Source organism: Macrotis lagotis, chromosome 1, assembly GCF_037893015.1.
Source record: "Macrotis lagotis isolate mMagLag1 chromosome 1, bilby.v1.9.chrom.fasta, whole genome shotgun sequence".
NCBI classification, from domain to species: domain Eukaryota; kingdom Metazoa; phylum Chordata; class Mammalia; order Peramelemorphia; family Peramelidae; genus Macrotis; species Macrotis lagotis.
The window spans coordinates 261,025,738-261,045,818 of NC_133658.1; positions in this window are offsets into that span (position 1 = coordinate 261,025,738).

A 20,081-nucleotide genomic window follows, 5' to 3' on the forward strand; every position below is an offset into this window, starting at 1 on the left:
TAAACTAATTGTCTCCGTTTCTCTCACCATCCAGGGATTTCTGGCAAAGGAGTCCTGAGGTTTTACTTCATCCAGTTGTATTTCTTTTTTAAATGATTTGAAGTTGGGATGGCTAGGTGGTGCAGTGGATAGTGCACTGGCCCTGGAGTCAGAAGGACCTGAGTTCAAATGTGACCTCTGACACAATAATTACCTAATTGTGTGGCCTTAGGCAAGCCACTTAACCCCATTGCCTTGCAAAAAAAAAAATGATTTGAAGTTGTAATGTATGATTAACCAGTCACCAGAATTTCTGTTTATGGATCTGGACTAAGCTTTGCTAGTTTAATTTACCATCCCGAATTAGTTTGTCATGGAAGTCCATCAACAAGCAAGTGTTAAGAGACTACTATGTCTCAGGCACTGAAGTTGTAAATAAAAAAAATAAAACAGTTCGTGCCCTCAAGAAGTTGACTTTCTGGAGCAGCTAGGTGGTGCAATGGATAGAGCACTGGCCCTGGTGTCAGGAGTACCTGAGTTCAAATTTAACCTCAGACATTTAATAATTACCTAGCTGTGTGGCCTTGGGCAAGCCACTTAACCTCATTGCCTTGCAAAAACTTCAAAAGAAAGAAAGAAAGAAAGAAGTTTACTTTCTATTAGAGGAAACAATGGATTATGTATAGGTATAGTTATATGTAAATAAGGTAATTTGGGGGAATGAGGAAAAATTTTAAAAGTTTTCCTAGATTTGGTAGAAATCAAATTTTGACAGATACTAGGATGATAGGATGCTGTGATAAATTGTTCTTTTTGTTTTTCCATTCTCCAATTATATCATCTTATCAGATTCCCTATTTATTTTTTGTCCAGTTATTGTCCCCACCAAAAAAACCCAATAGACTGAGTTGTCTTCTTGGGTTAGGCATTCATTCTCTTCTATGGTGTTGAAACACTAACATGGTTTGAAGGCTGTGACAGTAGAGTTTTTCACTTCACTGAACAGGTAGATGAATGGGTTTTGATTTTTTCCTCCCTCATTGGCAGATAGGACTTGTCAGTGCTCAACTAGAAAAGCTGCTCAAAAGATCATCAGTTTTGAGTCAGGTGTTATCAGAGCAAAGGGACAGGTAGTCTAGGCTGAATGTACAAGTAGGAGTCAGATTATGGGAAGAATCTGAGAATAGAAATAGACTAACAAATGAACATCAAAGTTAGGAGGCAGGACCTAAGGGTGGCAAGAGATGTAACGGGTGGGAATTACAAGGAGGTAGTTTTCATGTTGATATATTAAAGAACTTTCCCAGTAAAGTACAGTAGAAAGAGCATTGGTTTGCACTTAGGAAACTTAGTTTTGAATCATGGCTTTGTTTCTTAGCATCCATGTGACCTTGGGCCAGTCATTAAATATCTCAAGATTTCAATTCTCTAATCTGTAAAATGAAGAAGAGGGTTAAACTAGATACTTTCTAAGGTTCTCTCAGTTCCAAATCCCATGAAAACGATCTAGTTGTCTGAAAATGACCATCTCAATAAGAGGTGAGCTCTTTATCCCTGGAAGTATTTAAGAAAAGCTAAATGATCATCTATCAGGGATTTAGTTAGTGAGTTTTCTCACATGGTGCAGGAGGCTGGACTTAATGACTTCTGAGGTTTCTGATGTCTGAACTCTCACCAAATATGCCATATCATAGAATCTCCATTTGTGAATATGATATGTTACAACTCAATTAATTCCCCTTCCTCCATATGTCACAGAAAGAAAAAAAAAAGAAAAGAAATCCCAGAGGACGGTTCATGTCTATTATCTATTTGGGCAGAGCTTCCTTTCTTGTCAAACAAATCCCCAGTGTACATTTCAGTCTAAAAATCACATTTAAATGCTTGATTCATTGTCATTACTAAAGTCAGAGGGGGAAAAAAACCCTCCTACTGATGTATGCTCTGATGTGTTATTCAGAAAATGTCTTCATGCCATTCACCCTGCATTACTATCAAAATTCCTCTCCCCATCTTGTGCACTTTTAGAAGGTAAAACAAATAAAATACCAGTGAACTAAAAAAAGGACTCCTTCACAGTAGGGATTATAGAGTCTAGTTAGTTGGGAGAGCTGTTGAATGATTAGTGTTATTCAGGTTGTCTGTTGATTTAGCTCCAGTTTTTTTAGTAAACACCATTACATGACAATGTATGTTTTCATTTCTTTCTATAGAAATGAAAGACAGTTGCTACTACCAAAAAGATAAGTGAATTTGGTGACATTTTCCCCCCTCTCACCAGCAACAGCCTGAGGAGCAAACCTTAACTATCACCCAGGGAAGGATGTCCCTGCTCCAGTGGTCAACATTTGCAGGACAAAATGAACAGACAATGAAATATGCATGCAGTTTAGTAACCAAAATACATGATTCAACTCTGAAACTTCCAGCCCTGGGCAGAAGAGATTTCTTTAGGGGCATTTCCATGGGCCAGTTTTCAGTTCACTAAACCTTGACAGCCAAACGGAAATTTTCCATGCATCTACGTAAAAGGTCAGCAAAACATTTAGCATTATTAAAATTCCAGAAAAGGCAGCTGAGCAGAAAATCAGTGGGGAAAGCAAATGTTTGGTTTTTTCTGCATTCATTGTGAGAGGTTGGTAAATTAGGATAAAAAAAAGGAGAGATAATATTTTAGTTGAACAAATCCTTCACATCTCCAATCACTACCCCTGAGGGATGATGCTGACCTAGGGTCCAGGACCAGTATGGATAAGTCAGTTTCTGTAGGAAAATGATTGGGTGTCAACCTTTAATGAGTACCTAAGTCTTGCCTTGGACCAATAGTCAAATCATTTCTAATGGGCCAAATTACCTCTCCTCTTTGAATCCCAGTTTCTTATCCATAAAAGAAGAGTTAGCACAGATTACCTCTAAGGTACCTTCAAGCTCTAATTCTATCATGCTAATAACCTACAATCCTATCAATTGAACCAGAGCTGTCAAGCAGAAAAAGCACTGTTTGAGAGATCAGACTAAACTCAGACTTTGACTACTTTTTTACTAGCCTCGGAAATTAGGGCAAATCACCTTCCCTCTCTGAGCCTCAATTAACTTGCTTGAAAAATGGAAATAATGATGTCTTCCAAGTCTCTCTTTCTCTCTTAGGATTGTTGCTAGCACCCTAAGAGGAAATGTAATCGCTCTTTATTGACTTTTTGGAAGAAAAGAAAGGGTCACAAAATAAAAATGTGATAGCCTTGTCATTGTTTGTTCTGGTTAAATCCAATTTCAGCATTGTACTCAGCTCTGGGATCCACATTTTGGAAGGGACATTGGCAAAAAACAAGGTAACCTGAATAGAGAAGCTATTTGAAACTGTGCCATTCAGTGTGAAGCAGCAGAGAGAACTCTAGCACACAGAACCTGGGTTTGAATTCTTAGCTTACTACCTCTATTATCTTGAAAGAATGGTTTAACTCCTCTAGATCTCAGTTTCCACATCTTTAGAACACTGGGGCTGGAGTAGATAGATGATGATCAAAATCTGTTCTAAATCTGAGATTCTATGATTCATTTAGCCATTCAGTAAATACTTAGCAAGTACCTCCTCTGTGTTAGAATATTTTGTTTGAATTCCAGTTAGAATACTAAGGAAGAAGGCTACTTTCATCTATAAAATGAAGGGGTTGTTCAAGGTCAAAAATGTCAAACATTCTCCTAAAGCGTACCTGAGTCAGATTAAAATGTAATTGGGAAAAATTAACAAAAACTTTTTAAAAATCAATAAAAACATGGTTATGTTAATTTGTGGTTTTCTCAATTCCTTTGCAGTTGAAATCTCTATCTGTTTGAGTTTGACCCCTAGGTGATCTTCCCTTCTATCTCTGATATCTATGGTCATAGGAGCCCATGATGCCAGAGTTTAAGGTAAATGGGAGCTGAAAAAAGTTGTATTCCAAAAGGAAATAGGAATGCATTCAGTTTTAAAATCTAAGAGAATCTTAAAATTTCAGGACTGGAAGGATCTAAGGGTCATGGAACCTAATTCCCACATATTATAAAGCCAAAATGTAAGGTCCAAAAAAGATTTTCCCAAGACCATAAGGGTAGTGAATAGCATACCTGAGATTCAAGCATTTGGATTCTCTGGACAACATTTGTTGTACTATACCTGAATGCCCTGATTAGGCAATGGAACCCTCAAGAGCACTTGTAAAAACAGTGCTTCCATCTTCTTGGGAGGAGGAAAGAGGGAAATGACAACAGAAAGAAATCTCCAGTTATATAACAGCAGGTACTGAGTTAAGTGTTTAAATATATCATTTTATCTAACTAGACCTGATCTCATTCTTCTAGACCCAGGAATTAAACCACTCTTTCAAGATCATAGAGGTAGTAAATTAATACATATTTTAGTGGATATTAATATATTCTATTTGTTCTCTCTTTTTTGCATTTTTTTAAAAAAAAAGTCTTTAAATAGCACATTACTCCAAAGGAAGTTTGACTGTCCAGTACAAAGTGTGGGGATAGGAAGGGTGACTCATTATGGGTGATAATTTAGCAAGCTCTTACCTGTTAGGGTACCAGAAATTTCCACTATTAAAGAAGACATGCTAAATTAACAGACTGATGGGGATAAGTGTAGAGAAAAGAAGAAAACCAGGTTCTTTTAAGATACATGTTTCTATAAATATATTCTAGAATACATATATGTCAATATATATTTGGGTATATACAGGATGTCCCAATTGTCTTAGTTCGTACTTAGTATGTACTAAGACATTTGGGACATCTTGCATATTTGTGAATATTAAAGTCATTGTTGGATAGAGTGCTGGGTAGTGGAGTCTGGAGGACACTGGTCAAATCCCATCTTTGATTTTTATTAACTCGTTAACTTTGAGAAAGTTATTGAATCTCTGTGTGCTTCAGGAAGCTCCCTAGTATTTCTCTACTAAGTCATCTTCTTTACTGTCTCACATAGAATCACAAATTGTTTCTCTATTTTGAAAATTTGATGATAAATTTAGTGATTTTTTTTCATAAGCATTGAAATCAACAAAGTTGACAAAGTCATATATAAAACCATATACATTAACAAACAGTTTGCTAAAAACATACAGATGTTTATTATGTAATTACTAAATAAAGGGTAGCTAGCTAGTGCAATGGATAGAGCACTGAGACCTTGGATCAGGAAGACTCATCTCTGAATTCAAATCTGGCCTCAGATACTTATCAACTGTGTAAGCAAATCACTTCACCTTTTTTGCCTCAATTTCCTCATTTATAAAATGATCTGGAGAAGGAAATGACACTCTAGGTTCTCTGCCCAAAAAACCCAAGGAATTGTAAAGATTCAGACACAATTGAAAAATGACTCAACAACAACAACAACAACAATATTCTATTGCATGGAAATGCCACAATTTCCTCAAATCTTCTCTAAATCCTTGGCTAGACAAGCACAGTCTGTGATCCTACCAAGGACCAGGAACAGAAACAGGAACAGACTTATTTCAAAGGGCAGCATCCTGGTCATCATTCTTCATTCCACCATTCTCCCCTTACATAATTAGCCACCTGGAAAGCAAGTGCCAATCTCAAGGCTCAATTCCAGAGAGTTGTGTCTTGTTAGAGGAACATGCACCCTGGGTCTGAGCAACTGCTATGGAGAGGCTATTGTCAAACTATTAAATGCTTGAAAAGTAGAAAATTAAGAAAAGGTTTATGCTTATGCTCCCCATTGTATTTCTAATCACATTTCCTTCTATGTTTAGTTAAAGCTCCCAAGAAAGTATCACAGGACATCTGATTTCATCCTTCTGTCTAAAAGGTCCCATTGTTGGCAAGTTTGGAATTTTATTCATGGAAAATGAAAATACAAGAATTTCAGCAAACACAGATAGAGAGGCTCCAGTGAGGAAATGAGGAAGATTGTCCATTGCTTAAAATTGGAAGAGGGGAAAGAAAAGATGGGGGCAGCTAAGTGGTACAATAGGCTGGGTTTAGAGTCAAGAAGGCTCATCTTCCTGAGTTCAGTTAAGATCTCAGACACTCATTAGTTGTGTGTTGCAGGGCAAGTGACTTAACCCCTTTTACCTCAGTTTCCTCATCTGTAAAATAAGCTAGAGAAAGAAATGGAAAACCATTCCAGTATCTTTGGTAAGAAAACCTCAAATGGGACCATAAAGAGTGGGATACAGCAAAAACAATTCAACATTGATTCAACATTAAAAAAAGCAACAAAAGAGAAAAATATTGTCTAATCCACTCCTGCAATCCTAGAAAATGCTTTGCATTCTGAACGTTCTTCCCAGAGGCTTCCTATTTGAAAAGGCTAATTTCTTTAGCTGGAACTTTATCCTATTCTTTTCCCTGTCCCTAAAAATTTTAATTAGAGGAAAAAGGGGAAGACTTGCAATTTACTTATTAATTACTCTATCAAATATCCTGGCTCATCAGTGACTACCTATTGGCAAATCAACTGGCAAGTCAATTCCCTTCTCTGTCAATTTTCTCATTCTTTAAAGGGAGCAAGCTGAACTAGATTATCTCTTAAGATCCTTCCAGTTCTGTCATTCTATACTTATATCCTAAATTCCCTTAATATTCTATATCCTACAATACTTCTCACTTTGGAGATCATTTGGCCCATGGTCTGAGAACTCTTCCAGTTCTGATCTTTGCCATTCTATATTCTAGGATTCCTGCAGTTCTGACATCCTATAGTCTACAACTTAAGGTCCTTTCTAACTCTAATATTTTGTGTATTATGTTCCAAGGTCCTTCCAGCTCTCAGAATCTATAATTTTGGTTCTAAGGTCTGTCACTAGAAGGAAGTTTTAAATCACTTAAAGGGAGGAATTAGTATCTTAGCATCAGGAACAGTATCTGACAGAGTAAGAATACAAAAAAAAAAAAAAGAACTTAGTTTTCCAGACAGATTCCTTTGCTGGAAAGAATGATTTCTATTTGATAATTGATTATTGAATTTTCTTTCTGATCATATAATATAGTAAAATGGTTCATGATTCTGAAATCAAAAGATCTGACTTTGAATCTTACTTCTGATACTTATTACCTGTGTGGCTTTAAACAGGTCACTTAACTTTCTTGATCCTCAGTTTTCTCATCTGCAAAATGCAAAGGTTGAACTAGATAGCCTCAGAAGTACTTTCTAGTTCTAAATCTATGATCCTATGTGGTCCTCTGGATCCTTTTGTTAATCTGTGACAAAAAGGAGTTGTGAAGGGGTCTAATCAAGAAGTTTGCTAGAGTTAGTCACTGATGAGAGCCAATTTTTCAATGTGAGTATTTACATCTCTCAAATCAGCAAATGCCACAATCAGGGCAAGATCTTTTTTTTTAATTATCCAGACAAGAAAGTAATTGGGAAAAAACCTGACTAAGGCAGATTAAATTGAAAAGTAGGCAGCTAGGTGGCACAATGGATAGGGTGCTGGGCCTGGAGTTAAAAGGACCTGAGTTCAAATGCAGACTCAAACACTTACCAGCTGTTTGATCCTGGGTAAATCACTGAACCTGTTTCTTTTTCCTCATCTGCAAATTGAACTGGAGAAGGAAAAAAGAAAATGCTCCAGTATCCCAAATGGTATCACAAAGAGTTAGACATGTCTGAAAAAACTGACAATGACAAAAATCTTAAAAAGTGTATCTTGCGGATCTCTCTCTCTCTCTCTCTCTCTCTCTCTCTCTCTCTCTCTCTCTCTCTCTCTCTCCTTGATTACTAAACATTTACTGGCCTGATAATGCCTGGATAAAATGCTCTTCAAGGATCAAGACTCAAACTGCCAAAAACCCAGACCCTGCCTCTTTTCATATTTGATGATTTTTTTTTAATTTACAAACAGTTCCATTGTAGGCCCTACCCTTGAAAGGAACTTTAGAGATCATCCAACCTAATTCTCTTATTTCATTGATCGATTAAGGTCCTGAGAAGAAAGTTACTTGCTTATTAGCCCAAATCTAGTAAACAGCTGAGAATTGATCTTAGATCTTCTGAATTCTGAATCCAAGATTTTTTTTTTCACCAGATCACATTGCTGGTCATTGGACCAAGGGAAAGAAAGGAGGAAGGAGAGGGTGAGCTTAGAAGATCATGTAGAAAATGTTTATTAGGATTTGAACCTAGAGATGTGGAAGACTTGAACCTTGAACAGTCTGGTAGTGGGAGGAGGAAAAAGGAAAGGGATGAGGTTCTATGTCTCATCCTTACCTTACTTTGTTGCTTCAGGGTCTTAGGATAGGTATAGACAGTGACTACTGGCCTTGAGAATTGTGTCTAGATATTGGTAGTTGCCATTACAGATCTGTGGAGTTCCTAGAAAAGACAGACAGCATCTTTACTTCTCTTGGAAAATTTGGAAATTTCCTAGATTATGTTTTCTTTTTTTTTTCTCAAAAAAGAAGAGCTTGGTTTTCAGTACAGATTCATTTTGCTTTGTCACCAGCATCTGACAAGCATCCCCACATTTAGCCTAGGAGTCAGCCTGCTCTACAGATCCAGATCAATGAGCCAAGAATTGAAAAGAGATTCAGGAGAGGAAAAGCCCAAACCTAGCCAAATAGCTAAAGTAGACTGGGAAGAAGTAATCATATTCTAATTGACTATTCTCTAATGGAATCAATTAATTTGCAGCCACAAAAGCATCAGCTAATTTGTGGTTAATGATGTTTAAAAGATAAACAACATAGATTAAATATATTGATTCTAATCCCCTTTTCTATTTTGTCAGTGGTGACTGTTCTGGACCCCTATTATGTCCATTTTGTAAAATCCAGTATAAAAAAGATGAGACAAGTGTACTTCAGAAAATCAAAAATATATTGGGAACAAAAAAAGAGACTTGCATGAATGTGATTAACGTCCAGGTAAACACAGAATAATCATAGAGCATCTAATTCAACTTTTACCTGAAATATGAATCTACTTTACCATATCCCTAACAAATACTCAACTACACTCTGGTTAAATATCTCTACTTTTGGAAAATTCACTAACCCATTCCCAGAAGTAAACTCACTCCATTTTGGGGTAGCTCTAATTGCTTAAATAAGGCAAAGAAATTATCTAAAAAGTAAGTACTATATCAATCCAATGGATTGGGTACTTTGATATATATTTATGACTGACCCTGACTTGCTTGTAATATTTTTAAATTGTTCTTAATCTTCCTATCACAAGACCTGAATTTAAGAATAGAATAGAATATACTCCTTATAAATGTTTATTGAGTGGTACTTTAACTTAATTTACAGCCATCCCCATCTTCATCAAGGAAGTTCCATGCTAGTCACTGGTCACTTATCATTGACCCTTTGAACAATTAGGTATATTATATCTATTCCTTTCTTTCTTCTGTTCCTACCTTAAATACTATGCCATTCCTCTCTTCCTCTTGAAATCACCCATCATTTAGGGCTCAATCAATTAACAAACATTTATTAAGGCTTACTATACACTAAGCTCTGGGCTGAGTGCTGGATATACAATTAAAGAAAAACATAGTCCCTGCCCTCAAAGACCTTGCACTCTAATAGGGGAGATATGTCAATAAATAGATAAATAAAAAGATATATTTTTATTTATATTCATACATTTAGAAAGATAGATATCTCTGTATACATACACACATATTTAATGTTTGTATATATTACATGTATATATATGAATGAAAGAGAAAGCAAATAAAAAATAATAATTTTAGAAGGAAAGACTTAAGTGATTGGTTGGACACAGGAAGGTCTCCTACAGAAGACAATATTTGAAGTGTCAAAATTTGAGCTAGAGATGTCAAGAGGCAGAACATTTCAGGCATGAGGAAACAAAGCATAGTCATGGAGATGGAAGAGGAGGGAGAAATTAACAGTATCAAAGAATCACAGACTGGAGGGAAGTAAAATACAAGAAGACAGAAAAGGTGAGAGAAGGCCAGGCCAAGTCTTGAAATGGCAAACAAAATACTCTAATGAAATCTAGGTCATCAATAACTTGATATTGATTATATTTAGAAGAAAAACCCAAAATATTTCCATTCATTTCAACAAATTTTTATTATATGTGTGTATACATATACATTTGTAAACATATAAAATACACATACACAACACACACACACACACACACACACACACACACACACACACACAATGTGGAAAGGTAAATTGGAGTTCAATTTCCACATACTGCGGATAAGGAAACAGGCCCTTCAGAGAAGACCCTAACTTCCATAATAGTAGATAGAAGAGCCAGCGTTAGAAGTCAGAGACTGTGATGCCAAAGCTAGTGCTCTTTCCACTATATCATTCTGCAACTTATTCATCTACTCTTCTTCATTATTTTATTTCAGATTGTATCTCCCTGGATAGACTATGAGTTTCCTGAAGGCAATCTTATATCTTATACCTTGTACCCATCACTTGTACAGGATTGTTGTTGTTCTGTCATTTCAGTCTTTCTGGTTCTTCATGACCCCAGTTTTGGATTTTCTTGGCAAAGATACTAGAGTGGGTGGCTTTTTCCTTCTCCAGCTCATTTTACAGGTGAAGAAATTGAGGCAAAGAGAATTAAATGACTTGCACAGGACAATTCACATAGTAAACAGCTCAGGGTGGTGCTGGATTCAAATCCTGTCCCCACTATTTAACCATATAACCCTAAGCAAGTCATTTAACCTCTCAGAGATTCAGTTTCCTTATTTTTCAAAGATGATATTCTCAGTATCTGTATCATAGGGATATTTTGAGGAAAGCACTTTGTGAATCTAAAAGCTTTATAGAAATGTAAGCTCATAGAAGCTTAAAGTAAGAGAGGCCCTCAGGGTAGTCTTGTCCAGCCTTCCTTGAATAGAAATCATTTCTGCACTACTTTGATTTATTTTATTTATTTTTCAATTACATGCAAAGGTAGTTTTCAATATTCATCCTTTTACAAGCTTTTGAGTTCCACATTTTCCCCCACCCTCCCTTCCCTCCCCCTTTCCAATGACAACAATCTGATATAGAATGTACATGTATAATTCTGTTTAATATATTTCTATATTAGTCATGTTATGAAAGAAAAATTAGACCTGAGGTGAAAGAAAGAAAAAAGCATAAAAGATGTTTTAAAAAGGGAACATAGTATACCTTGCTCTGCATTCAGAACCCATAGTTCTTCTCTGGTTGTGGATGGTATTTTTTTTTCTTTTTAAGAAAGATTTTATTTATTTTGAGTTTTACAATTTTCTCCCTAATCTTATTTCCCTCCCCTCACCCCCCACAGAAGGAAGTCTGTTATTTACATTGTTTCCATAGTTTACATTGACCTAAGTTGAATGTGATGAGAGAGAAATCATATCCTTAAGGGAAAAAAAAGCATAAGAGCCACCTAGCTGACTCAGGTTCTTTGTATTATCTTCTCTGATTCCCACTCCACTTCCTTGCCAAGCAGAATCGGTGCATATTTTCCTTTTTCAATGTCTCAGTCCTATATTTCTCCTTGTATGTCCATCACAGAATCACAGACTTGTTGAGTTGGGAGGAACTTCATGGTCATCTGGTCCAACCCCTATCTGAAAAAGAATTCTCTTCAACATATCAGATGAATGATTATTCAACCTTTGCTTGGATTGTTCCCACGATGGGAAAGTACTCTAATTCAAAGCAACCATCTCTACTTTTTCTTAGTTCTGATGGTAAGAACTTCCCCCCCCCCCCCCCACTAAATTTCCTTCTTTGTAACCTCTATTCATTACCCCTTGTTTTGCATTTTGGAACCAAGCAAAGTAAATCTGGTCTCCAATTCAAATGACATCAAATAATTAGAGTGCTTCCATAATCCTTCTCCTTCCTCCCTCAAATTTTCGGTAAAATAAATATTCCTATCCAAGGCCCTTATATGGTTGAACATGAACATGTTACTTGCAATAGAAATTAGAAAATTGTGATTTATGTATATCTTGTCCCCCTGTTTGATTGAGGATAGACTGACATATTTTTATCTTTTTATCCTGTGTATAACAGGATTTTGATTCAGTTTAATTTAACAAAATCAGCATGTACTCTATGCCAGACTATTCCTAAGGAATTGAGAATTCAGAGACCCAAAACCAACCAACCAACAAACAATTTGAAGCCATCTCTGATCTCAAAGAGTTATGTTTTAAGGGTCATAGAAAGAACCTTGGAGTTCTTGAATGGGATGGATTGGAATGGAATTTTGCCCAACATCATTTGAAGATTTAGGAAGTTGAAATTAGGAGAGAAGAGACTTGGTCAAGGTCCTGGAATGATCAGAAAGATCTTGCTCAGAACAAAAAAAGTCATGGAAATTCAATGTTTCCTATCAGAGTCTTTGTCACTTTCAGTCCAACAAAATTCCTTTCAAATAAAATTCCTGCTCAAAAAATTTAGACAATGCTCTGCAACTGTTATTTGGAAAACTGACCATTGTACAAGATACCTTAGAAGCACAGAGGTTGAATCTGCTGCCATTAATCTGTATAGTCACTATCAAGCTAGATTTTCTAACCTAATCTCACCTCTTGCTACTCTCAACCTTTCTATTAGCATCTTTCTGCTTAGAGGATAAAGAGAATCTTATAGGACACTAAAGTGGAGTTGCCTGCCTTCCTCCCCACCCCAACATAAAGTCCCATTTTCCTTATTGTTTTCATTCCCTGCTCTCAGCAAGAGAAACTTATTTAAAAAAAAAGAAAAAAGAAAAAGAAAACAATTTTGGTTGGGAGGCAGCTGCTCACAAAGGAAATTTAGTTGTCAAAATGAAGGCTGGGGCTTTTCATAATGCTTACTGGAACTAACCAGAAATACTCAACTTTGTTTTGTCTTCCCAGAGAATATCCTCTTTTATGAATTCAGAGACTCTGAGGGTGGCGAAAGAACTTAGAGCATGAAATTGTGTGACTGGAAATGATTTGTTGCTTTTGTGTTCCAGTGCCAGGGCCTTTCGAGTGATGGGCTTTGGGACAGGGATGTCAGGCTGGTGTCTAGGGGCCGGGTTTCCTTGTGTCTGGTGCCTGCTCCTGAACCACTGAGGCAAGTGTGAGTGGTGAGCAGGACCCTGAGAAGGAAAGCCACTTCAGAGACAGTGGTGGGTGGAGTTCCCAGAGCCAAGACTCCCAGAGGATTTTGGAGGTGGCCAATGTTGCAAGAGACCAGAGAATCCTGACTGCTGGTGGTTGTTGGATAAAAGCTTACAGTAAGTTTGGGGGTTTGGGGGGAATGGGGTGGCAGATTTTTTTTTTCTTTTCATTTAGAATGCCTTAGGGAGAGCTGAGTTTTCACAGGCCTCGGATGTGAGAGAATGAGAAATTTGGACTCAAGTGCAGAAGATGTGTGTGTTAACTTGATTCTTTGAGAGCCAAGTTTGGGGTTCTCTTTTATCCTATGTCATGGCTAATTGTTTCACTTAGATTATGAGGTCTGTGGCTGTATCTTTTCTACAGGGTCTATTATTATCTAGCATATCCATTTCTATAGCATTGTTCACTAGATTTAGAATCAGAGGTCCTTGGTTAAAATTTCCTTCTGTATCATTTATTTCCTGTGTGGCTTAGGGCAAGTCACTTGCCTTCTGGGGTAAGTTCCTCAAGCAGATCTTAAATACTCAGGGTCAGCATATGCATCTGTAAACACTTCAAATGAGGCATTGATTTATTGTTCATTGATTGATTAGACTTAGGAAAGAGTTGAGAAAAATGGGAATGTCAATTAAATTGAAAAAAAGTAGTGTGGACACAATTCTTCCAACCCCCTCACCCACACACTTAAGTCAATTGTTAAACATTTCCCAGTGTACCATTCTCCATAACCCTGGGAAATGAAGGGGCTGAATTAGGTGATCCCTAGCCTCTCTACCAGTTCTAAACCCATGCTCCTATGTGCATAGTACTGTATTATCTCTTATTGGAGGCACAATTAAACAGTCCAATAAGGCATAAAAGTGGTAGATAGGGAGTTAATAACTTGGGTTGTAGACCCAGCTTTTCCACTAGTTCTATTGTGTAAATGTGGACAACTTACTTCACTTCTCTGGGTCTGAGTCTTCTTGTCTTCAAAATAAGAGGGTTGGTTTAGATAATTTTTGTGATCCCTTTTGGCTCTAATGGTCTACGATTTCAAGTATTGCTTCAAGGCTGGAGAGATAGCCTCCATTGAGGTCAGTGAGAATTTTTGTAAATTGCCTTTTACTGAAGGAGAAGAAGGAGCAAAGGCCTTTTATCACTGCTATGAACCACATTTTTCTGGTAGAAAAGATGGATATCCAACATTTGGTTGCTTTTCTAGTGACAATGTAGCTGAATTTAAATCTAAATCTAATCTAATTTAAAAATTGAAACTTTTTTTGTCTCAAGTTAGAGTCTACATTTTGTTAAGGTTGTACCTCATGTGTGACAGAGCTGATCACTACTGGGCCTGCTGGTTGAACTGGGCTTTGACATGGAGATGACATCTGAAGCCTCGAGCTACTCATGCTTTCAGGGCCCCTATTTGGAGGGGAAATAGCTCAAAGTACTTCAGCATCTATCTGACATAAGCATATGGACTTTTGTTTTAGGCACTTCTTGATCTTGAATAAGCTGCTCCATCTATAAAATGTTAATAAGCTGAATATTGAGGTTGAAGATATTTTTGTAGGAAAAGTATTCTCAGAATAATCTAAGAAAATCTATCCATCCAAGAAGCATATCCTATGTCATTGATAGTATGGAGATGCTTGAACAATGTTTAATTAGCACCTGGGTTTGAACCAGTAAAACTGTTGCCGAGCATTCAACAGGTTTCATCCAGGGTCTCTTAGCATTTCTTCCATGAAAATTTTCGTGACAGCCTCAACAGTTCTCTCTCTTACTCTTCTTTGTTTCATCCTGTTGTGAGATTGTAGATTTAGAGTTGGAAGGGACTGTAACAACCATCTCATCCAACTCTTTCAATTTATGCATGATAAATTTGAGATTCAAATGACTTGCCCACAGTTACACAGTAAAAGGTATAACCTAGTATTCCGATTTCCAATTCAGTTTTCATTTCCCACTAGGACTGATATGGAGGCTTGATATGAAAGATGGAGGGACAGAAGAAGAGTAAGGATTGGTCCATTTAGAGATGACCCAGTAGCCTTCATCACAGCTTTACCACTTATCCAAAATATGTGTGGCAAATTTGAACATTTAGGAGACCATTTGAAACTTTAGGGGAAAATCTTCCTGTTTTGAAATTTGGGAAAAGAACTGAGGGTAAATTGTGGCACTTCTGGTATTTTCAAGGATTGGTCATGAATTTCTTTAGTTGTGAACAACAATTTTTAGCCAATAATCCCAAATATGTTCTTATCATACTGTTATATATTTTGATGAAAACATTATTTTGACTGTCAGACAAGAGTGAGCATATTCTGACCTCTGACATTAAATTGGGCCTCAGACACTTAATAATTGCCTAGCTGCATTGCCTTAAATAAATAAAATTGTTAAAAAGAAAGATTTAGCATGTGCATTTAGTAATATATAGTATTATCATCTAGACAAGGAACCCAATTGAACACTGGCACTCATTGCATTCTAATCTCTAGGTTAAATTGATATTGATCAATCCAAATTTATAATCATCTATTCAATTTTTACCTAATACTAGACTCCAAATCAGACCTTCTAATTCTACCTAGTCAAGTTAGGGAAACTTGGAGTTGGGTTTTTGGAACAATTGGGTTCTTAAATCTATGTTCCCTCCCTAAAGACAGGAAACAAGATGGGTGTAACCTTGTGAGACTGGCATTTGGATCTCCTAGACTTTAAAAAAAAGCAGAATAAAATTCAGAAAGACTGGATGTTGTGTTACTTTTTCAAGGTTGTTACATATTGGCCAACAAGAAATGGAAGCAGGCAATTCCTGCATAGTCCAGAGTAAAATATGGTCAATGACCATTAGCATCAATCAATCCAGGGCCCAGATGATTCACTTAACTCCTCCATCTGACTTCCCTTCCCTTTCCTTTTCATAGTGTTTGAGACCCAGTCAACTAAAAGGCAGCAGGTGTTTATTTAAGGCAAGTTTGACTTCAGTTCAGTCTTTGGCCAAATGGAATGATCTCCAATTGCCTCTGCTGAACACCTATGTTTTAATACAGTGAGATCTTTGTTGCACTGTATCCCATTTTGTTTTCTGGCTTCACCTCCTTTCTGTTCCAAGATTATTTGGTTTCTTGGTAGAAAAGTTCTCTTATAGTTGCTACTGGCTGTAGTGTGCCTTTTGGAGCAGTTCAGATCATTTGTGTTGGGATTAATTAACTAATTGCTGATGTCTTGGGGCTAAATTGCATGTTTGCATGTCAGGATGCTATACATAATTAACAAGCCTACTCAATGAGGGAACTGACATTATGAACATGGGTTATGACAGTTAGGGCAAATGTGAATTGGAGGGACTATTTTCATTAAATTATTCATAGGTCAATTGTCTTCTCTGTCCCAGCTATTGTCTTTAGGAGAGCACATGGATAAGGGAAACTTTGGGAACAGACTAGGAAGGAACTCCTCCAGCTGTGACCTGTTTCCCATTTAAAGCTTTGAATCCAGGGTTCCTAAAAGTGAGTGGCATAAAAATGTTACATTCAGATAAATGATTTCACAAAGCACAAAGCCTACAGGACCCCTCAGTACAATCAGCCACATGCTAAAAATTAGCATCCCCAAGACAGCAGACTGTTTCAGGAGCTAAAGAAGGACATTTGGATAAGATGTCTATGCTACTTCATGATGTCGATTCTCTAAGGATTCACAAAATACTTGGATCCAGTTTAGTCTTATGAATTTCTCTATGGAAAAAAAAATGGTCAGGAAATAATCTTTTATCATCATCAGTATCCTCCTATACTGAGGGCTTATACTTGCTCTGTCCTTTTTTTATTTGTATCTTCAATTTGTTGGATTAGTTTAGTAGGAAGGAATATTTTTCATTAAACAAAACAGAAAACTATAGGATCATAGATTTAGAGATCCAAGGGATCTTAGAAGTCACCTAATCTATCCTGTCATTTTGGAGATGAAAAAGCTAAGATCCATAGAGGTTAATTTACTTTCCCAAAGTCATCATCCTAATGGTAAGTGGCAGAGTTGGGAATAGAATACAGTTCCTTTGACTCCAAATCCTGTGCTCTTCTCACTGAAGACTTTGTTTCCCACTGGGGAAAAAAATTTGAAAACAAAACTCTGATTTTAGACTAAGGGTTTAGTTTACTTAATCCCCTTGGGTCTTGGTTTCCTCCTTTGTTAAACAAGAAAGTTGATCTAGAAAACTTTTGAGATGTCTTCTGGTTCTAGACCTATAATCAATACTGTGATTCCATTGCTATTTACTACTTCTCTTGTGACCTTGGGAAAATCACTTACTCTCTTTGGACTTCAGTTTCCTTATCTGTAAAATAAGACAGCTAGACTAGAGGGCCTCTGAGATCCCTTCCAGCTAGCTTTAGGTTTCAAAACCTATGGATAAGAGTAGACCACATGATGCTCATCACAGTCAGAAGCTTCTGGCCTCTTCCAGTGTGGATAGTTCAGTTCACATACATGTATTATGCATGCAGATCACTTTCAGATTCCCCCATACTCAGGCCTGTCCCAGCTATTCCTTAAGAACTGGGACTACTTCTGGAGGATAAATGTGGAATAAAACAAATTCCATTGCTACTCACTACTTCTCTTGTGACTTTTCACTTGTCCACCAGGCCTCGGTCCCTCAAATCCCTCCGATCCTATGCAAGTCACAATAGATTATATCAGGTATGAAGGATTTCAATTATAGGCTGAGTATTCAGGTCTATGTATTTGCTAGGACTTAAATAAAGTCTAGATAAGGACAAGGAGGCTCATCACAAGAAACCTAGCCACCAGGGGATAGTATATTTGACTATGGTCATCCATGAGGATACACCCTTGGGCCAGGGTACCCAGCTTCAAGTTAGAAAGACCTAAATTAGATCTTTGTTCCAGACATTGGCTAGCTGTGACCCTGGGTAAGTCCCTTTAACTCCTTTAGTTTCAGTATTCTCATCTGTAAAATGAAAATAATAATGAAACCCCTATGACCCCCCCCCAAGGTTGTTATAAGGACCAAATGATGAGATGACAGATGTAATGCAATATAAAGACTTTAGTTGTTGTTGTCTAGTCCTTTCAGGCATGTCTGACTCTCTGTGACTCCATGTGGGGGGTTTTCTTAACAAAATTACTGGAATGGCTTGCCATTTCCTCCTTCAACTCATTTTAAAAATGAGGAAACTGAAGCAAATAAAGTTAAGTCACTTTCCCATGCTCACACCAACAGAGTCTGAGTCTGGATTTGAACCCCGGTTCTTGTGACTCTATGCCGAATAGTCTATCTACCACATCACCCAGCTGGCACATTTGTAAATGTTAGTGATTATTATTGTTATTGTTATTATTCAAATTGTAATATTGAATGTATCAGAAATTTAAAAGGGAGTGTTATGAAAGATTAGAGGAAGAAGGAATCATTTTTTAACTGGGGAAGGGTCAGGGAAGACTTTTTTAGAAAAGATAACATTTGAACTAGAAGTCTAAGAAAAAGCAGAGATTTGAGGAGGGAGACTGGAGACCTTTCCAGGCATGGGGGGGGGTGGTGGATATACAAAGGCTGATGAGAATAGATGAGAACAGGCAAGGCAAAATTGAGAAATGGTAAATAGTTCAGTTTGGATAGGAATGCTAGGTCTGTTCTCTGTCTTCAATGGGGATGGAAAGCCTACTGGATGAATGCCCCAGGGGAAAATCCCTAAGGATAGAAATCCTAAGAACAGATAACTCCATTCTATGTATGGGCCTTGCTCTTGTATTTGGTGAGTGTATATCTGGAATTGGACAAGGCAGATGAGTCTAATGGGAAGTAATGCAAGAAGCAAATCAACTTCCAGGAGAAATGGTGGAATTATTTTTTCAGCTGCATGTCTAAGTACTATGCAAAGGGAAAAATGTGTATTGAGAAATAGAGTCACAGTTATTTGGTCTCTGTTTCTCTGGAGTTGTATGCTGTAGCTGTTGGCTAGCTGTCTGGCAGATATAAACATTTAAAAGTGGATATAGTTTGGCACATATTCATTATGTAAATAACTGTCAACTCTTTCATTTTAAAAAGGGCTGCTTCCTGTGTGCTTTGTATATAAGTTTGGAAAATGAATACTGGTTATACACGTGGAAGACCTTGTCAAGCCAGATCATTAGAACTTGGCAGTCAAAAAGACCTCTCAAAATTGAAAGTTTAGGGCCTGGATGAGGTTTCAAAGCTGTGACTGAAAGTGAGTGAATAAGGATAAAGGAACTAAAGACAAATGTGCCTATCATCCATCCCATATATTGTAAATGACTTTTAAAATAAGAAATTTTTGAGGGGGATGCTTGACAAAGTAGATAGCAAAGTGTCTTTGGAGTCAGGACTAGGTTTCAAATCCTTCCTCTGACATCTACAAGTTCTGTGTCCCTTGGTAAATCACTTAATGTCTCAAAGTTACATGCAGGACTCTTAAGTTGCAGAATAGGTTCTAATTTTCACTGGGAGAAGGAATTTCTACACTAGGAATTTCCTTCTATCAAAGAATTCATAGACTGGACCTTGCTTCCTCCCTTACTCCAAAAAAGTAGAAACTTTGAGTATATATATATATATACCTTAGAAGTATCCATGCATTCATCAAACATTTTTTTAAATGCCTACTGTATGCATGGAAGGACAGTTAGCACAATGGCTAGAGTATAAGGCATGGAGTCAGAAGACCCAAATTCAAATTCAGGTTTACACTCAACTAGCTGTACAATGTACAATCCTTTTTTTTTTTTTTTGGTAGTTTTTGTTATGCACTAGGGTTAAGTGGCTTGCCCAAGGCCACAGCTAGGTGATTATGAAGTTTCTGAGGCTGGATTTGAACTCAGGTACTCCTGACTCCAGGGCCAGTGCTCTATCCACTGGGCCACCTAGCTGCCCCATGTACAATCCTTAATCCTGTTTGCTTCAATTTCCTCATCTGTGAAATGAGTTAGAGAAGGAAATGTCAAACCACTTTAGTATCTTTGTCAAGAATACCC